Source organism: Leptidea sinapis, chromosome 13, assembly GCF_905404315.1.
Source record: "Leptidea sinapis chromosome 13, ilLepSina1.1, whole genome shotgun sequence".
Classification (NCBI taxonomy): domain Eukaryota; kingdom Metazoa; phylum Arthropoda; class Insecta; order Lepidoptera; family Pieridae; genus Leptidea; species Leptidea sinapis.
Window position 1 is genome coordinate 1,978,402 of NC_066277.1, and position 16,077 is coordinate 1,994,478.

Below are 16,077 nucleotides of genomic sequence, written 5' to 3' on the forward strand. Positions count from 1 at the left end.
AAACATAAACTTGTTATGCCTACTACTCGGTTAAGTCGAGTTAGGAAGTCTTTTATTGGGCGACTTATATCCCAGAAAATGTAACAAATAAATGTGATATGAAATTTAAAAGACTTGTTAAAAACGTTTGTTTGGGAAAGGTTACTATAGCATAAACGATTTCCTTAATGATACCACAGATTGGGAATGAAGCGAACAGCCTCAGGCTCTTTAATTATAAATGTTTATTGTACGATATAATGTACGATATTACATTGTTATCCATATTTTTATAAAAAAAAGCCCGCTGAGTTTCTTGCGCCCGTTCTTCGCAGGTCTGAGGCAGTCTATTTTGAATGGGTGGTAGTTTTTGACGTTCAATAAGTGATTATGAATCCTATTTTTAACAAAAATATTTGAATTTGAATTTGTAACATTTTATTATAAGATTACATAAAGTATTTATGTTTAAAATGTAACAGTTGTTCTGAAACTAAACTTGTATATACTTAGCCTGTAAGTTAGTTAAGCAATAAAAATAATTTACATAAGTGTTTTACCTATGTTTGATGCATGTTCAATGTGAATAAAGAAATTATAAAATCAAACCAAAATCAATAGGCGATATATTCCCTGCTGTGCGATCAATGTATAGCACGCACATTATACATATTAAACGATTACAAATAAGGTTGATTGTGTAAAAATATACATTCAATTATAGATAGGAAATCTGTTATATTAAAAAAAACACCTATTGTTATTAGGTATAGTGATTCTATATTGTGTTTTAAATGTGTTACTTAATAATAAAAATGGACAAACGTAATCAATGTAACGCTTAGATCATTTATACGACTAGATAGACTGTGACAGCCGTGAATATGCCGAAAAAAGTTGAGGTTGACTGTTAATCTCTATTTTGAGCAATGTACGCACACTAACCTAAAGTGACATACAAATTACGAGTGTAAGACGTAGCTTGTCACGCACACTAAAGTAAGAAACCTGGCATGTTTTCGGTTGTCTAACCGCAAGAAACTCTATCTAGATGTATAAATTATCTGAGACGTAATGTTATTTCTCCTTTATAGGTTAGTTTTAGCCTCTGTTTCTACTGACCTGTCTAAGCGTGGTGATCTATTAGGTGAGCGGCGCGGCGATCGTAGCGGAGAGCGTCGCGGGGAGCCGGGTGTTGCGGGGGGTGAGGCACGTGGAGACACCCCCGCTGACATTGGAGACACCTCACCAGAACCTCGCGACATACACTCGGATGAACCCTAGACGTATTAGTAGCTTTTAATGTTTATATAATAATAATTATTATTTTATTTCAGGACTTATTACGTCCCATAGTTAACATTAATTCTTTATTCTAATTAAAAGTAAACTTAAAAACTAGAAAACCATCACTGTATAAGGGTGTGGTGTCCGAAATATAAAAATTCATAATATTAATTACAAGTCCAATTTATTTTTTGTTATTCTCCATGTGAACAGATTTCCATCGTTTGTATTTATGCTTTTGTTTTGTGTTTTTCTACATAATTAATATTTGTTTGTAGTTTTAAGTTGTTTCCTTTTTCTTTTATAATTAATTAAGTATTTCACTGAAAAATTTTAATAATATTATGTATTCCGACGACCTTTTGTACACGGTAAAACATGAATGAGTTTATGTATCTACAAGAATTATGATATCTATAATATGTAATTTGTTAATAATTAATGAAAAAAAGCTCATTGCTCATCAAGTTTCATGTAAACAAACATTGATACTCATTTTATTTTAATAAATATTACAAATATTAGTAAAACTAATTAAGTTTTTAAAAAAAAAAACTTTTAAACGATGTTTACAATACTTAGTATAGTTAAATGTAAAAAATTCACACCATTGCTATTATTACGTGGAAGTGTATCTAAATCTACGCTTATTGTACCGGAAAAATCGTGTGTGTACTAAAAATACTGTATGTATGCACGTATGTATGTTTCGCCTAATAAAGCAAAAATCCTTAAAATTATTTATTCCACGTGCTATTCTACGTTTGTAGAAATATCAATATTGTAAAAATCTTGCAGCAATGGATTTCACAATTAATTATTAAATACCGACTACGGCTATACGGGCTTGAACCCTTTGCCTATCCTAATAATGGACGAAGAAAGCAAAAAAAAACGATTGTGTCAGAAATGTCAGAAAATTTTAGGAACCAACTTCACCTGTTACAGTGTTACAGTTATTTGTGTTACAATGATGCACGCGCAACTTAAAATTTCACGCTCATCCTTTTTTTATAACGCGCCTATAGAAGTATAACTTTAAAAATTAACAATATAGTTAGTAAATCTGTTCCCACCTTGTCGTCACTGGGGTCTCTTTTAGCCATCACCTCGGCTCCTTCCCGTTTCCGCTGCTCTTCTTTTAACCGCTCCGCTTTCCGCCATTTTGCTCGCCGATTTTGAAACCACACCTTGAATACAGAAATCACACAATTATAATAATTTAAACTGCGTTCATAGATAGATTTTTAAATAATAGCCTGATTGAACAGGGAATCTTCGATATTGCTGAAATTATAATTTTGGGCGGACGCCATTTTGGATTTCAAAGATACTTCTTTGATTCATTTTGTTAAAATTATAATATTAGTAACACGGACGAGTAAAATAAGAAGGACTCCGTGTCACCTTACAAAACAGTGAGACACCGAAACAAGCCGGTAAACGTGTAAATACATAGCCCCACGCATACACACTAATACAAGCCGATCGGCCGCCATTATGAGATTTGCCATCGTCTGTGACAGATCAGTTTGCGTCCCAATAAAATGTTTTAAAAATACCGTCGCGCATTGTGAAAAAGTGTAAGAACAATGCTGTAAAATTATTTGTGGATATATAATTATTTAAGGGAGAAAAAATTGTGTATCTGGTATACCCCGTAAGCGCACACACACTAGCATAAAGGTGCTTCACTTGCTAATATCACGGCGCGGAGTCCTTCTTTTTTCACTCACCCGTGATTAATAAGAGTTTTATGTGGCAGCCATCTTAGATTTCACAAATAATTCGATTCTTTTTCCTTCAATACCTTTCTTTCGCTGTCATTCGTTATATTAGGTGGATTCGACCTAACATACGTATCACTCTCCCTTTGCAACGTTTAATAATTCCGAGATTAAAAGTACCTACCTTATCTCCTTTAATGTACAAAATTTCATGATGGTTTGTTGATTAGCTTAGGCATGATCGCATTACAAACAAACTAAAAAACTCACATTCGCATTTATAATTATATTTTATCTTGAATTATTTACTTTGGTGTAAGTTGTCTATGTCTACTTTATGTCTATGTGCTAAAATATCAAAATTAATTACGAAGACACTATCCCAAAATCCCATAAACGGTAATCTTCTTGAACATTAATCCTGTCAACATTGAAAGTTATTAATATTTCATTGCAACCCCATTATGTTACAAATAACTCAAAGATTACACCATTCCGTGAGGGAGCACATGCCCAGTTTATTTAGAACTACGTTTCAATATCTGACACAGGCATCACTGGTTTATGTTATACTAGGCACGGGCACAGTATCCAATAAAGAAGAACTCTTAAACTGTTATGAATTACAGGCTACGCGGGTTCAATGTGGCTGGCTATTAAGCTGGTTAGCTAAATGTGTGGAGGCGAGCCACATTTGCACTGCAATTTTCGTAATTTACTTTTAATAAGCCCTGTGTTGAGACTTTGGAGTAAGTGAAAGATTAAAATAAAAATGTATTATAGATTTGAATTCATTTTATAGTAGGAAATTGTGTATCTGTATAAAAAATTATTTAAATTTTGTTGTTCTAGATTCGATTCGAGAAATTAAAATATTTGGGATATCAAGTTTTAATAGATAAATAAGGAGATTTTTTATTTTGTAAATATTAGTTATATTTAGGTAAATGTATACAACAAAAGAAGATGCTTTCTGAATCTCAAGATTGCTTTGCTCAAAAGCACTCGTGTAAGTTGTTGTCTGAATGCGTTTTTTTTTTTGAAATATGATAATGGGTATATACTTACTATTTATGAAACCATGTAAGGACTATATGCTTAGTATACTCTCATTACGGCGAGACTAAATTTAAAATGTTCATGTGAGCTAGTTTTACTGATGTGTTAGTGAGTTAGTGAAATGTGTAGTATTTTCTTTTAGACAATCCCAATGACAAATATTGATACACGGCGTCATATTCACGTATACAATATTTTATTTTCTAATACCTATTTTTTTTAATAATATAATCTTCAGAAAAAAGAGTGTTTATTTCGTATATAAAACGTAATATTTAGTATTTTAGTGCATATGTGCTACGAAAATAACCATCACGACAGTAATTTTGAAGAATTAGTATTTAGCTGTGAAATGATTATTTCGTTGGTTTGTTACTAATTAATGTACCAACACAATCTAATGCAAAACACGACACTATTATATTTATTAATTAATATATGTTAAAAGACAGAATAATAACGATAAAAACACTAAAATTAAAATGCGGTCCAACCTGATAGGAGACTAATGGACACTAAATTGTTTCAAAATGGTTTCACTGTTATCATCTATTCCGTCTCTTTCTTAGATCTAGGTTTTTATGTAGTTATATATAGTTATCTCACTTTCACACTGATGCGTCTATTACAGTAGTTTACTAAGTTTATGGTAAGGAATGACTATATTATTTTATATTATGATGATATATGATGATAGATCGAGAGAGAGAGATAGAGCAGTGCAGGACACATCGTCGCGGAAATATTTGGGGGAGTCCTTTTTCCAGCAGTGGACCTGTTCCGGCCGATGATGATAATTTCCCATTCCCATTCGCCCATTATTCTCAGGTCTGAGGCAGTCTTTTTTGAACGGGTGGTGGTGGTTTTTGGCGTTCAATAAGTGATTTTGAATAAATATATTTGAATTTGAATGATGAATTATGTAAGTAAGAAAGTGCAAGGACTTTCCTTAAACCAGAGAACGCTAAGCCTCAAGATTTACCGTGAACAAAGTTATAATAGTTACTTAATTATAAAATTTGTCTTCATTAATAATAATAAAAGCCACTCTGGAGGAAATTTTCATTGCGTGGGCACTTAATAAGTTGGTGCTACATCTGCGCTAATAATCTTTGACGTTAACGATAAGAGCCCCTTTACTGTAAGCTAATTTTGTTACAACAATCCCACCATAATCCACCGGCTCCCTAATACTTTTTACAACTTGAGGGTAGAATTAATATTTGCGACGTGGACCCTAACGGTACTCCTGACATTCTGTCAAATTACGTGTAATATTATACGATAATGTAATACAGAAATTATTACGTGTATAAATTCTTATTATAGTCGGGTTTGTGGCGATGTTTATGAGTTAGCATTTTCTGAGTCACATCAGCTGATGCTCACAATTATTTGCAGTGAGAGGCTCCTTTGCACATGATGCTGGATAGATTATGGGTACAACGGCGCCTATTTCTGCCGTGAAGCAGTAATGTGTAAGCATTATTGTGTTACGTTCTGAAGGGCACCGTAGCTGGTGAAATTAGACAAATGAGACTTTTATCTTATTTCTCAAGGTGACGAGTGCAATTTTAATGGCGCTCAGAATTTTTGGGTTGTATTGTAATGGGCAGGGCGTATCAATTACCATCAGCTACACGTCCTCCTCATCTTATCCCTTATTATAATAAAAAATTAGGCCTCCGAAGGGATTTCCATTAGTTATAAGAGATGTCTGAATATTCGCCTATCACGGGTTTTTAATAAGAGTTTCATATGCTGATCAAAGAATGACAAATAGATAGGTAGAACCGTTGACTCTCACCACGATACCGGTTCATTTCCTCGCCCGCCACGTACCAATGTGTGTTTATTTGTATTTATGTATGTAAGTAAGTATATTGTATAAAATATATCGCTGTCTTGTACCCATTGTACAGGCTATGTCTAGGTTGGGGCAAGATAATTTGACTTTGATTTTTTTCGACTGGTTTCGCAGAGTAGCACGATTATATATTAACACTAGCTGTCCTAGCAAGCGTTGTATTGCCATATAAAGTATTAAAAAAAATGTTTGCGGTATAAACATCATTGAAATGTTGGAACGATAAAAACAAGATCAACTTTAGTAGCATTGGTGTTGTAAATATAGGTGTACTGTAGTATTATAGATATGTGCTTGTCGCTATATATTTCGTTTAATACTACTTTTTATTTTAAAACATCTACATATTTTAGTCATCATCATCATCAGCCGGAAGACGTCTACTGCTGGACAAAGGCCTCCCCCAAAGATCTCCACGTCGATTGGTCCTGCGCTGCCCTCATCAGAAGTATTTCGGTGAGCTTGACCAGATCGTCGGTCCATCTTTTGGGGGGCCTACCAACACTGCGTCTTCCAGTACGTGGTCCCTATTCGAGGACTTCTCTGCACCACCAGCCAGCTGTCCGTCGAACTATGCGCCCTGCCCACTGCCACTTCAGTTTCGCAATCATTTGAGCTATGTCGGTGATTGTGGTTCTCTTACGGATCTTATCATTTCTGATTCGATCTTGGAGGAAAACTCCAAACACAGCCCTCCCATTGCCTCTGAGCGACCATGAGCTATCTCATAAGGCCCATAGTTAGCGACCACGTCTGCGAACCGTAAGTCATAACTGCCAAAACACACTGGTTGAAAACCTTCGTCTTCAAACACTGTGATATTTGGGACGAAAAGATTTCGAACATTATATGAGATATATGTACATGTATACATTGATATGAATTATTTATCAAGCAATCAAAACTATCTAACTTTTGTGGTTTACGAGATTCATCCCGCTGACACGCAACGGAGTCTTAGTATGTAATAGGCTTTCTGATTATCACCCAAAGGGTACGGAATCCTAAAAAGTGACTACCTAAATAATTAATTGCAAAAAATTCAGATTCAAACATCAAAAACACTTATCACAACATAAGAACATGTCACATTAATTTTCAACCAATGCTTCCAGAGCTTTTCAACCCTCCGACTAACCACTTAGGGTATGAAAACGGGGAGATGTAATAAATCGTCGGGGGTCAAGATAAATTGGCCGTCAGCTTGAACTTCGATCAATACAATTTCAACCTACCGCCCTTGATTTTAGATGTTAATTTAGTTTATCGTATTTTCGCTGCAGGGGTTTCGGTAATTACCTACTGTTCGGTACTAGTTGATTGTTTATATTGTTACAGTGTAGTGTTAAATATTAACAAATATTGCATGGTGTAAGAGCCTAATGATTGAACCGGGAGGTCGCTATTGTTTCTTTTGTGTGTACAAAGCTTTACTGCGTAATGAACTTCGTTGAGGATCGCTTTGGTGAAGTGTTTTTTAATTCTTTACACTGTGACACTACTATTTTTTATTCTTTATTTTTTAGTTGGTACATAGAGTTGTGCTGTTGCTCTTGATTTGGGCTATTGCCGAGAATCGATTTGGTTTTTATTTCATTTTTATGGAAGAGGAGGACAAACGAGCGTAGGAGTCACCTGGTGTTAAGAGATTACCGCCACCCACATTCTCTGGCAACACTAGAGGAGTCACAGGAGTGTTGCCGGCTTTAAAGGAAGTTGTACTGGCTTTTTGAAGTAAAACTTGTTTAGGCTCGAAATGACTTAGAATTTTTTTCTGACGGAAGTCACGCTCAGTTAAAAAGTAAATTGAAACAATTTTTTAAACCGTTATAATTTTATATTTTTAAAAAATATTTCAAATTGCTCAGTAATATTTTTTTTAAGCCTCCAAGTGTATAATTTGTTTATTTATTCCTACTTTTGTAATAAACAATAAATAAGTTTTCAGTCTGATATTTGCGACATTTCTTTAGGTTCGTGCCCATACAGCCATATTTGTTAATATCCAATAACAACGTCATATTGATATGTGCTAATCTTTATATATATATATTTCTTGTGTGCGTGTGTATGTCACTGAACTCCTCCTAGACGGCTGGACCGATTTTGATGAAACTTTCTGTGTGGAAATCCGAGGAGATCCGAGGATGGTTTAGATTCACAATTGAACACCTCCTAAACGGCTGGACCGATTTTGATGATTTTTTTTGTGTGTTCCAGTGAATTTGTGATTGGTGTGTGTCTTTAGGTGGATTTAAGAATGGTTTAGATTCACAATTGAACCACCTCCTAAACGGCTGAACCGATTTTGATGATTTTTTTTGTGTGTTCCAGTGAATTTGAGATTGGTTTAGATTCTCAATTCCGTGCATATAATATAATTCTCCTGCTCATGTGTGTGTTAGTGAAGTCCTCCTAACGGCTGGACCGATATTTCAAATTTAAGACGTGTGTACAGGACAACGTCTGTCGGGTCTACTAGTAATAATATAATCTTTAATTTCTTACTATCAATTCTTTTATTTAATGGGTGAAATTTTAAAATATGTGAATGGTGTTAATTAATTATAAATCGAATATAAAATCAAAATAATAATCAGTCAAATAAAATGGCGGAATCCCAGGAACATTTTACTCTTTCATCAATAAATCAATTTATTCTTAATAAAAGAGAAAATCATGAACCTGATAATGACATGACCTGTAAAAAATGTAAGTCTTTATTTTCTGATGAATAATAATATCAAAATATAACATTATATCATTCTTTGTAAAATATAAATAAAATCTCACTTCATCAAATAATATTAATTATATTATATATGTATATAAAGGTATCTTTTTATTTTAGGTAGAGAAAATGCTATGAAAAACATGGAAAAAGATGGGGTAGTATCGTCAGCGTTTCCGAGAAAAAAAATAGCAAAATATCTAACAATGCTCCTAGCTCTTAGTTGGTAATCCGGCTTTATTTAATGTAAATTTAATGTAATAGTATATATTAATTTAATGTATATATTATGTGTCTGTTAATTATTCCTACAGTTAATTTTTACTTCAATCACGCGTAAAGTTTACACGCACATACTTTTTTTTTGAACTACATCAGGTGACACGTATGCTCGTTTTCAATTTTAAATAATTCATTCACTAAGGTCCATTAATATTATTATAATTCCTTAGAATGTCAATATTTTATTATAATAAACTAAGATGTCATCCCCACATCTCGATCTATGGCGATCAATAAATTTTCTACCACATACCACCAAACTGTGGAATGAGCTTCCTTACGCGGTATTTGCAGGACATTTGACATGGATACCAAAAGAAGCGCGTACCTCAGCATCAGCTAAGGAGGACATAATATATGTAGTTCACAAATAAAGAAAACAATATCCTAGAAGTGAGGATCATCACTTTGAAAACATAAGAAATTGTTAAGATAAAATAGTTTTTCCATAAAAAATAGGATTTTGGTAAAATTCTTATTTGTCACCCTTTTAAATCATCAAATACTTACAACTTTAGAAGCTTAATAGGATCCCCCTAGCGGTACTTTAAAAAAGGCGCATAAAGCTATCTGAATACAGGCAATGCTCCTGTGATTCCTCTGGTGTTGCGAAAAATGATGAACGGTGCTGATCACCTCTCATTATCATAATTACCAACTTTCTAGATGAATAGATAAATGTTTATATTTTTGTACTCATGGAATAATTGAATAAATTCATAAAACCATACAATGATCAAAAACTTTATTCTAAATACAAATCAATCCTAGACCATATTTATTAGTTATTTTTATTCAAAAATAAGATATATCTACACAAAGCAATGAACTATAATATCCCTATTCTGTAGTGTCATCATGATTGCATGTCATTTGAAAATACGTAACCATTAATATGAAGTGATTCCATCCATTTTCCCATCTCCACAACAACGGCTAATGTGAATGTCATCGTATTAGCACCATTAATAAGTAATAAAGTTGTTCGCGGAACGAAGTCTGGAACCGCCCACGTTGCAAAAAGTTTACGAACACGCGACTAATTACGTCAGCGAGCTCAAATGTTTTAAAACACTTCATACGGGAACTTAACCTGAGTTGATGTTAATTTGACTTGCTACGTACACACTGCACATGTTCATATTTCGATTTACAATTTTGTATCCTCTGTTAAAATTTTATGGTGCCTAAAGGTTGTTTTTTATCGGTAAATTAAGCAATTGGCTCTTTTTTTAATTATTATTAATTATTTTTTAATAAAGTTATCTTCTATGTTTTGACAGTGTTTTAAGCATTTTGAAGAAGCAAGAAACTATTTTGGCTGGTGTAATATTTATTTTATATATGATAAAATATGAAACTATGTTCAGATTTAAATATTTTTATTCAAAATAGGATTTAAAATAACTTATTGAACGTCAAAAACTACCACCCACATATGTTATACATACAGCTGTAAGTTTTTATATACAAATAAATGAATAAAAATATGAAATAGAAGTTACTACAATATTTTTTTAGATTAATAATACCATTAATAGCACCGAACGTTTAATTTCAGAGTTCCCGAGAGTTAAACAAACGGCATGCAGCATGCGGACCGTTGGTTGCCTTAGTTGGTAAGAGCGCTGGGATGTAAACAAAGAAGCGCGGGTTTGAATTCTGCATCGTCTATACATTTTTGGTATAAATTAAATTTGTATAAAAGTATTATATCAGTATATTCATAAAATTATAAATAAATAATAAATAAATGATACCATTCAGTGTAAAATACTTCGTCATTGATCTTAATTACGTGTATCCTTACAGCAACAATAAGTAAACATAAATAAAAAGATACAGTCTCAGAAAATAAAAAACACAATAATATGTCAAGATTGTATAACAATTTTTTTAACATGCTCTATTCAACATCGTGGAAGCCAACAAAATTTGCACGTATGTAAATAATACAATAACTCTTTTATTTTAATTTAATAACTTTAGGATATAAGCGATTTTCAACAAACAAAAACTAGAATAGTATACGTATAAATGTAATGTACAAAAATATATACAGACCCTTCTTATAACACACCTCACTACACATTCACTTACGATCCATAGGTATAGTTCGCCGACGTTCGTTGTATTTGGACCCGGCCTTATAAACCAGGAGGATTCGCCGATGAAGGTCCGCTATATCTGCCTACCTCTTTAGAAGACAGGCTTGTCTGTTTAAATGTGCTTTTTGTTATAACTATTTATTTATGTACATTAAAACAATCTAAAGGAGGTATAAGTGTTGCATGGTCGAGGTCACTTTCTTTTGGTTAAGATCTCACGAACACACTCAAACTCCTAAAAACTTTACATCAATATAAGAATACACAAAACCATTACAAAATTTCAGAGCATTATCGTCAGTAACGAGTTACGTCAAGACTTTGTTAAGCATGTACACAGCTTTACCGCGACTTTATTAAGAAGTAGGGAAGGAACGCGCCATTCGCTAAGTGGCAGGTCATATGGAGTTTGTCGCTCGGTTAATGTATTAAAATTGTACCGCTCCGCTGAAGTTAAAATCGACGAGAGCATCCAAAGTGACATATTAATGTCGATAAATGACGGTTTTGCGGAAACGTAAGTGGGTTATCTTGTGTGTACCAAGCTTAATGTTTGCGAGAATTTCCATACATAAAAATACGTATAACACAATCGCGCATCATTGTTTATATTACAAGACAGACAGCCATAATTTTTGATAAAAGCGTGCCTAATTATTTATTAGTTCAAACCTAATATTTTAAATAAAGGTTTCGAGAAATTAAATAAAGAAACAATAACAGCATCATTTCATCATCATCAGCCGGAAAACGTCCACTGCTGGACAAAATTTTGTGTAAATTTAAATCTTATTTTCCAAATACAATCAAATATATTTATATTTACATTCAAAATTAAGGTGCTTTGGAGGCGTAAGCCTAAGATTCTAAGCCAAAAACTAGACATTAGTGACAAAGGAATTCACTCTCAAATTAAAAAAACCTTTAAGTTGGCCTTTACCTAAGACATTTAAAACAATTCCTAATCAATTACCATTCTGGTATTAGTAGTATTTAGTAGTAGTAGGAGAATATATTTTCAGTCATATTAGCAGACCAAAGCTAAATGAGTAAATAACTTTATCAGATAAGTTTTTCATCACATGATTACAGCAAATTTATCTCCGACTACGACTCTAGGGATCGTATAAACCGTCTTCATACCGACTTTATATAATCAGAGCTTCATTTGGCACAGCTCTACGAAATGTAAAGGATGTGGCATGTATTTTGTATTTATTAACTGTAGCATGATTTTCTATTGTATCAAAAGTGATTGTAGATTACATTCTCGCCATTTGTGATTATAAATTGAACCATTTTAGGTTTTACAAATATACAGTAACTGCGCTACAATATTTACTTTCTGTTTTTTTACTAATGTAATACAAACTTATTCTGTATGTAGATAGCCTATATATATTTTTTGTGCAATCTTTCTGATGGTCAGTTTAACAATCAAAGCGTGAAACCATCATTTAACTTTCAACTTTTGCCATTGGCATTTAGTTTTTAATTTAGTTATATATACATATAACATCCTTAAACTAATAAATAAATGATTTTTATTTGATTTAGTAGATAGTATGTGTATATAATATTGATATTACACTGATATCTGATGTGTTTAATATTTCTCACGTTTTCTTGCTTCGCACCATTAGCATAAGATGGTGGATGTCATATTATGATACAGTAGCGTAGTACTTAAAAAATGCCACATCCAATAACAAAGCTCATAGCTACGTTGGGTAATAAGATTCTGTGTTGAGTGGTTTAATACGCGTAAAATGGATGTATACTTATCATGTTTGTTACTAATTATCCTCAGAATTTATATAACTCATACAGAATTTACCTTTTCAGTAATCTAATACATATTAATAGATATAAGATTTATACAAGTTCGAATTCATTTGGAAATTGTAGTTTTAGGTCGTTTTACTACGCCGCAGTGTTATTCGTAGTCACCGCGCGATAAATGGGACAGGAAGAAATGATAGTAACGCAGGTTCAGTGAATACTTAAAAAATCACCAATCTAAAGGACCCTTTACATCCTAACATCACGTACACGTTAATGTGACAAGGTTGCAACCTGTTCAAGTTTGTCCTGCTGTTATATCGAGTTCCTATCATCCAAGATAGTTAAACTCATCTGCAGCTATGGAGGACATTGAGGTTATGAAACAGTTAAGTTCGGATATTTATTTTGTAGCAATCAAATCGATAGATGACAAGTAATTGATGCGTTAAAGCGTATAGAGGATATACCGTATAGGCTGAAATCGTAAGAATTATTAGAAATGTCCCGATAGTCATTGTATTGTTAATAAAAATCGCATCTACTATACCGAGTACAAGAACAAACCTTAGTCGCTGATACACTATACAATATTTTAATATAAATATATATTTTCGGTTCTATCACATTCAATACATTTATAGTATTTTATGTATATAATACGTTTACAAAATTATTTTTATATGAAAGATGGCAGACATGTAAGTGTTTTAATGTGTTTATTTTCTTTTTTAAATTTTATTGTTTTCTGGCACTCCGACAGTTAACCAGGCAGATGCTGAAAAGCTGAGGATCGATCATTTCTTTTGCCACACAGCATATTTAGTTAAGTTAGGATTAGGAATATATATTAAGTATTAAGATTGTATTTTTATATGTGTGGCATAGAATAAATTTTTCTTTCTTTCATTCTTTTTTCTTACTCTTTTGGCGTTTTAGGATACATCAGTGATAAACTATAGGTGGTCGTCCTTAGTGACTACGGAAGTTAAAAGGGTCTACAATGTTTTATTTTTCTTATATAAGCATGAAGATAATGCTTTCGAAGTACTTTATAAGTATTCTAGCGTTTAATTGCTCGTGAATCCAATTTATTCAATGGTGATGGAGTATGACTTTCGAAGCGCCACTCAACTGCGAAGGGAGCGTGAAGAGAATTAAAAATATTGCATATTTCACTTTGAATACTTGTTCTAGATCTAGCTTGTTTTATTAATCCTAATATATTTAATTACGTGACACGTTGTTTGTCTGCGATAGAGTCCTAAACTAATGAACGGATTTGAATGGGGATTACTTCATGGAGTGCAGTTTAGTCCTACTTAAGAGATAGGATAGTTTTTATTTCGATTTGGGACCCATAATTATTTTTATTTCCAATATTTGTTTTGTTTGGACATATTTTCTGTGAGAGTATTTTTGACGCGCGGTTTGACAGTTCTGCTGTGAAACAATTTCATTATAACAACTAGGAGCATATTATTATGTTACAATGAAAAATTATTGACAAATTCATCAAAAACGGTATTTTATTTATTATGTACAGAACAACGTCTGTCTGGTCAGTTTATATATAGTCAGTTTATTTATAGAGATCAATTCAGACTATACTATCACTTCAGACTAGTATAGTGTAGTATAGTAAATTTTCCCAAACGCACCATATGAGCGCTTCAAGAAGATCTCTTAGAAAAATTTTATTGAATTAGGCGTTACTTTGCGGAAATCCATAATTATACAAATGATTTAAGTTTTCTTCAGTGTGAGTGTTAATTCCGCCAATTTTTGTTTTTTAAACAATTCGACACGTGTTTCGCCTCTACACGAGGCATCCTCAGGACGTGTTGTCTCGCCAAAATCTGGCACGAGACGGAGAAAATCCCCAAAAATTCTGAGCGGCACTGTTAAGTCTCATTTGCCAAGTAATTTCACTAGCTACGGCACCCTTCAGACCGAAACACAGTAATGCTTACACATTACTGCTTCAAGGCAGAAATAGCCGCCGTTGATAGCGCAGTTCTTTATCATAAAAAATGCTGAAGTATGTATGTATGCTTTCTGTTGCGAGCAGATAATACAACAAGTTTTAGGTTTTTTTTTATTTTTTTAATTAGCTATGACTAAATTTGTTTAAATAATTGATCGCAAAAAAATATGAATAAAACTGAACAACTCATGCCCTCACGTGGAGCACATCAACGCCCTTTCATTACGGGCTGCGTCTCCCCCGGCGCCCCAAGTGCTATTGTTTTAGCTCACTCAGTCTGTGTGTTTTCACTTGTTTTGTCATGGCATTTGCACCCGTGTCGAGTGCTGTGTCAATGTCGTTCAAACCAATTGAGTGTAACGCTGTTGCTTTGAGATTCTTTCTAATTGGGTGAGAGGATTTATAAAGTACGAGCTTAGACGCAACTTCGTCTGACGTAGACTTAAATCTGGATCCAGGATGATAAAGTTTGCGAAGGTCTTGGTTTTATACATATTTTTCTTTATGAAAATAAGGGACGAGCAGGACGTTCAGCTGATGGTAATTAATACGGCCTGCCCATTACAATGCAGTGCCGCTCAGGATTCTTGAAAAACCCTAAAAATTCTGAGCGGCAAAACAACTGCTCTTGTCACCTTGAGACATATTATGTTAAGTCTCATTTGGCCATTAATTTTATTAGCTACGGTGAACGTCAGACCGCAACACAGTAATGCTTACAGATAACTGCTTCACGGCAGAAATAGGCGCCGTTGTGGTACCCATAATCTAGCCGGCATCCTGTGCAAAGGAGCCTCCTACTGATACTACATTAATGTTGGAGTATGCTCTAAGCTTCAATTTGTAAAAAAGTGCTTAAGGAATAGCACACAGTCTTGCATGGACCGTCAATAACAACTTTGATCCCCTGATCAGTGAAAAAGTAGTGACCCTTATTTATTAATACGGCTTTACTTACGATTGAATCGTGAATCGTTAACAATGTCTCACGAAAGTTTTAATAATTTAAATAGTGACGCATTTGTAAAATTTCTCGAGAAGCGCATAGGCCCATAGTATCTTGCTATAAGCGCTTTGTGTCACACTCGATCGAAGGCTGTTGAGGTATACTAGGATTGGACAGATTCGAGCATGCACCGGGATTGGGTGCACTTAAGCAGCCTTCCTTAATTTTGGGATTACGATTGATGTCAAAATAAAAGTCAAGTCAAATAAACTTCATTCAAATGGGCTTAAACTAAGTGCTTTTGAGGCATTATATAAATATT

At 33.5% G+C, this 16,077-nt stretch overlaps 1 long non-coding RNA gene across 1 annotated transcript in view; it reads right to left on the bottom strand.

The window, feature by feature from the left end:
• LOC126967742 (uncharacterized) overlaps positions 1-16,077 on the bottom strand; it is a 108,407-nt gene that overhangs the window by 49,193 nt on the left and 43,137 nt on the right. Inside the window, exons 5-6 of the long non-coding RNA XR_007730071.1 lie at positions 2,343-2,456; positions 1,102-1,259 (exon numbers count right to left, since the gene is read on the bottom strand). This is a non-coding gene — a long non-coding RNA (uncharacterized LOC126967742). The remainder of the gene's footprint in view (positions 1-1,101; positions 1,260-2,342; positions 2,457-16,077) is intronic.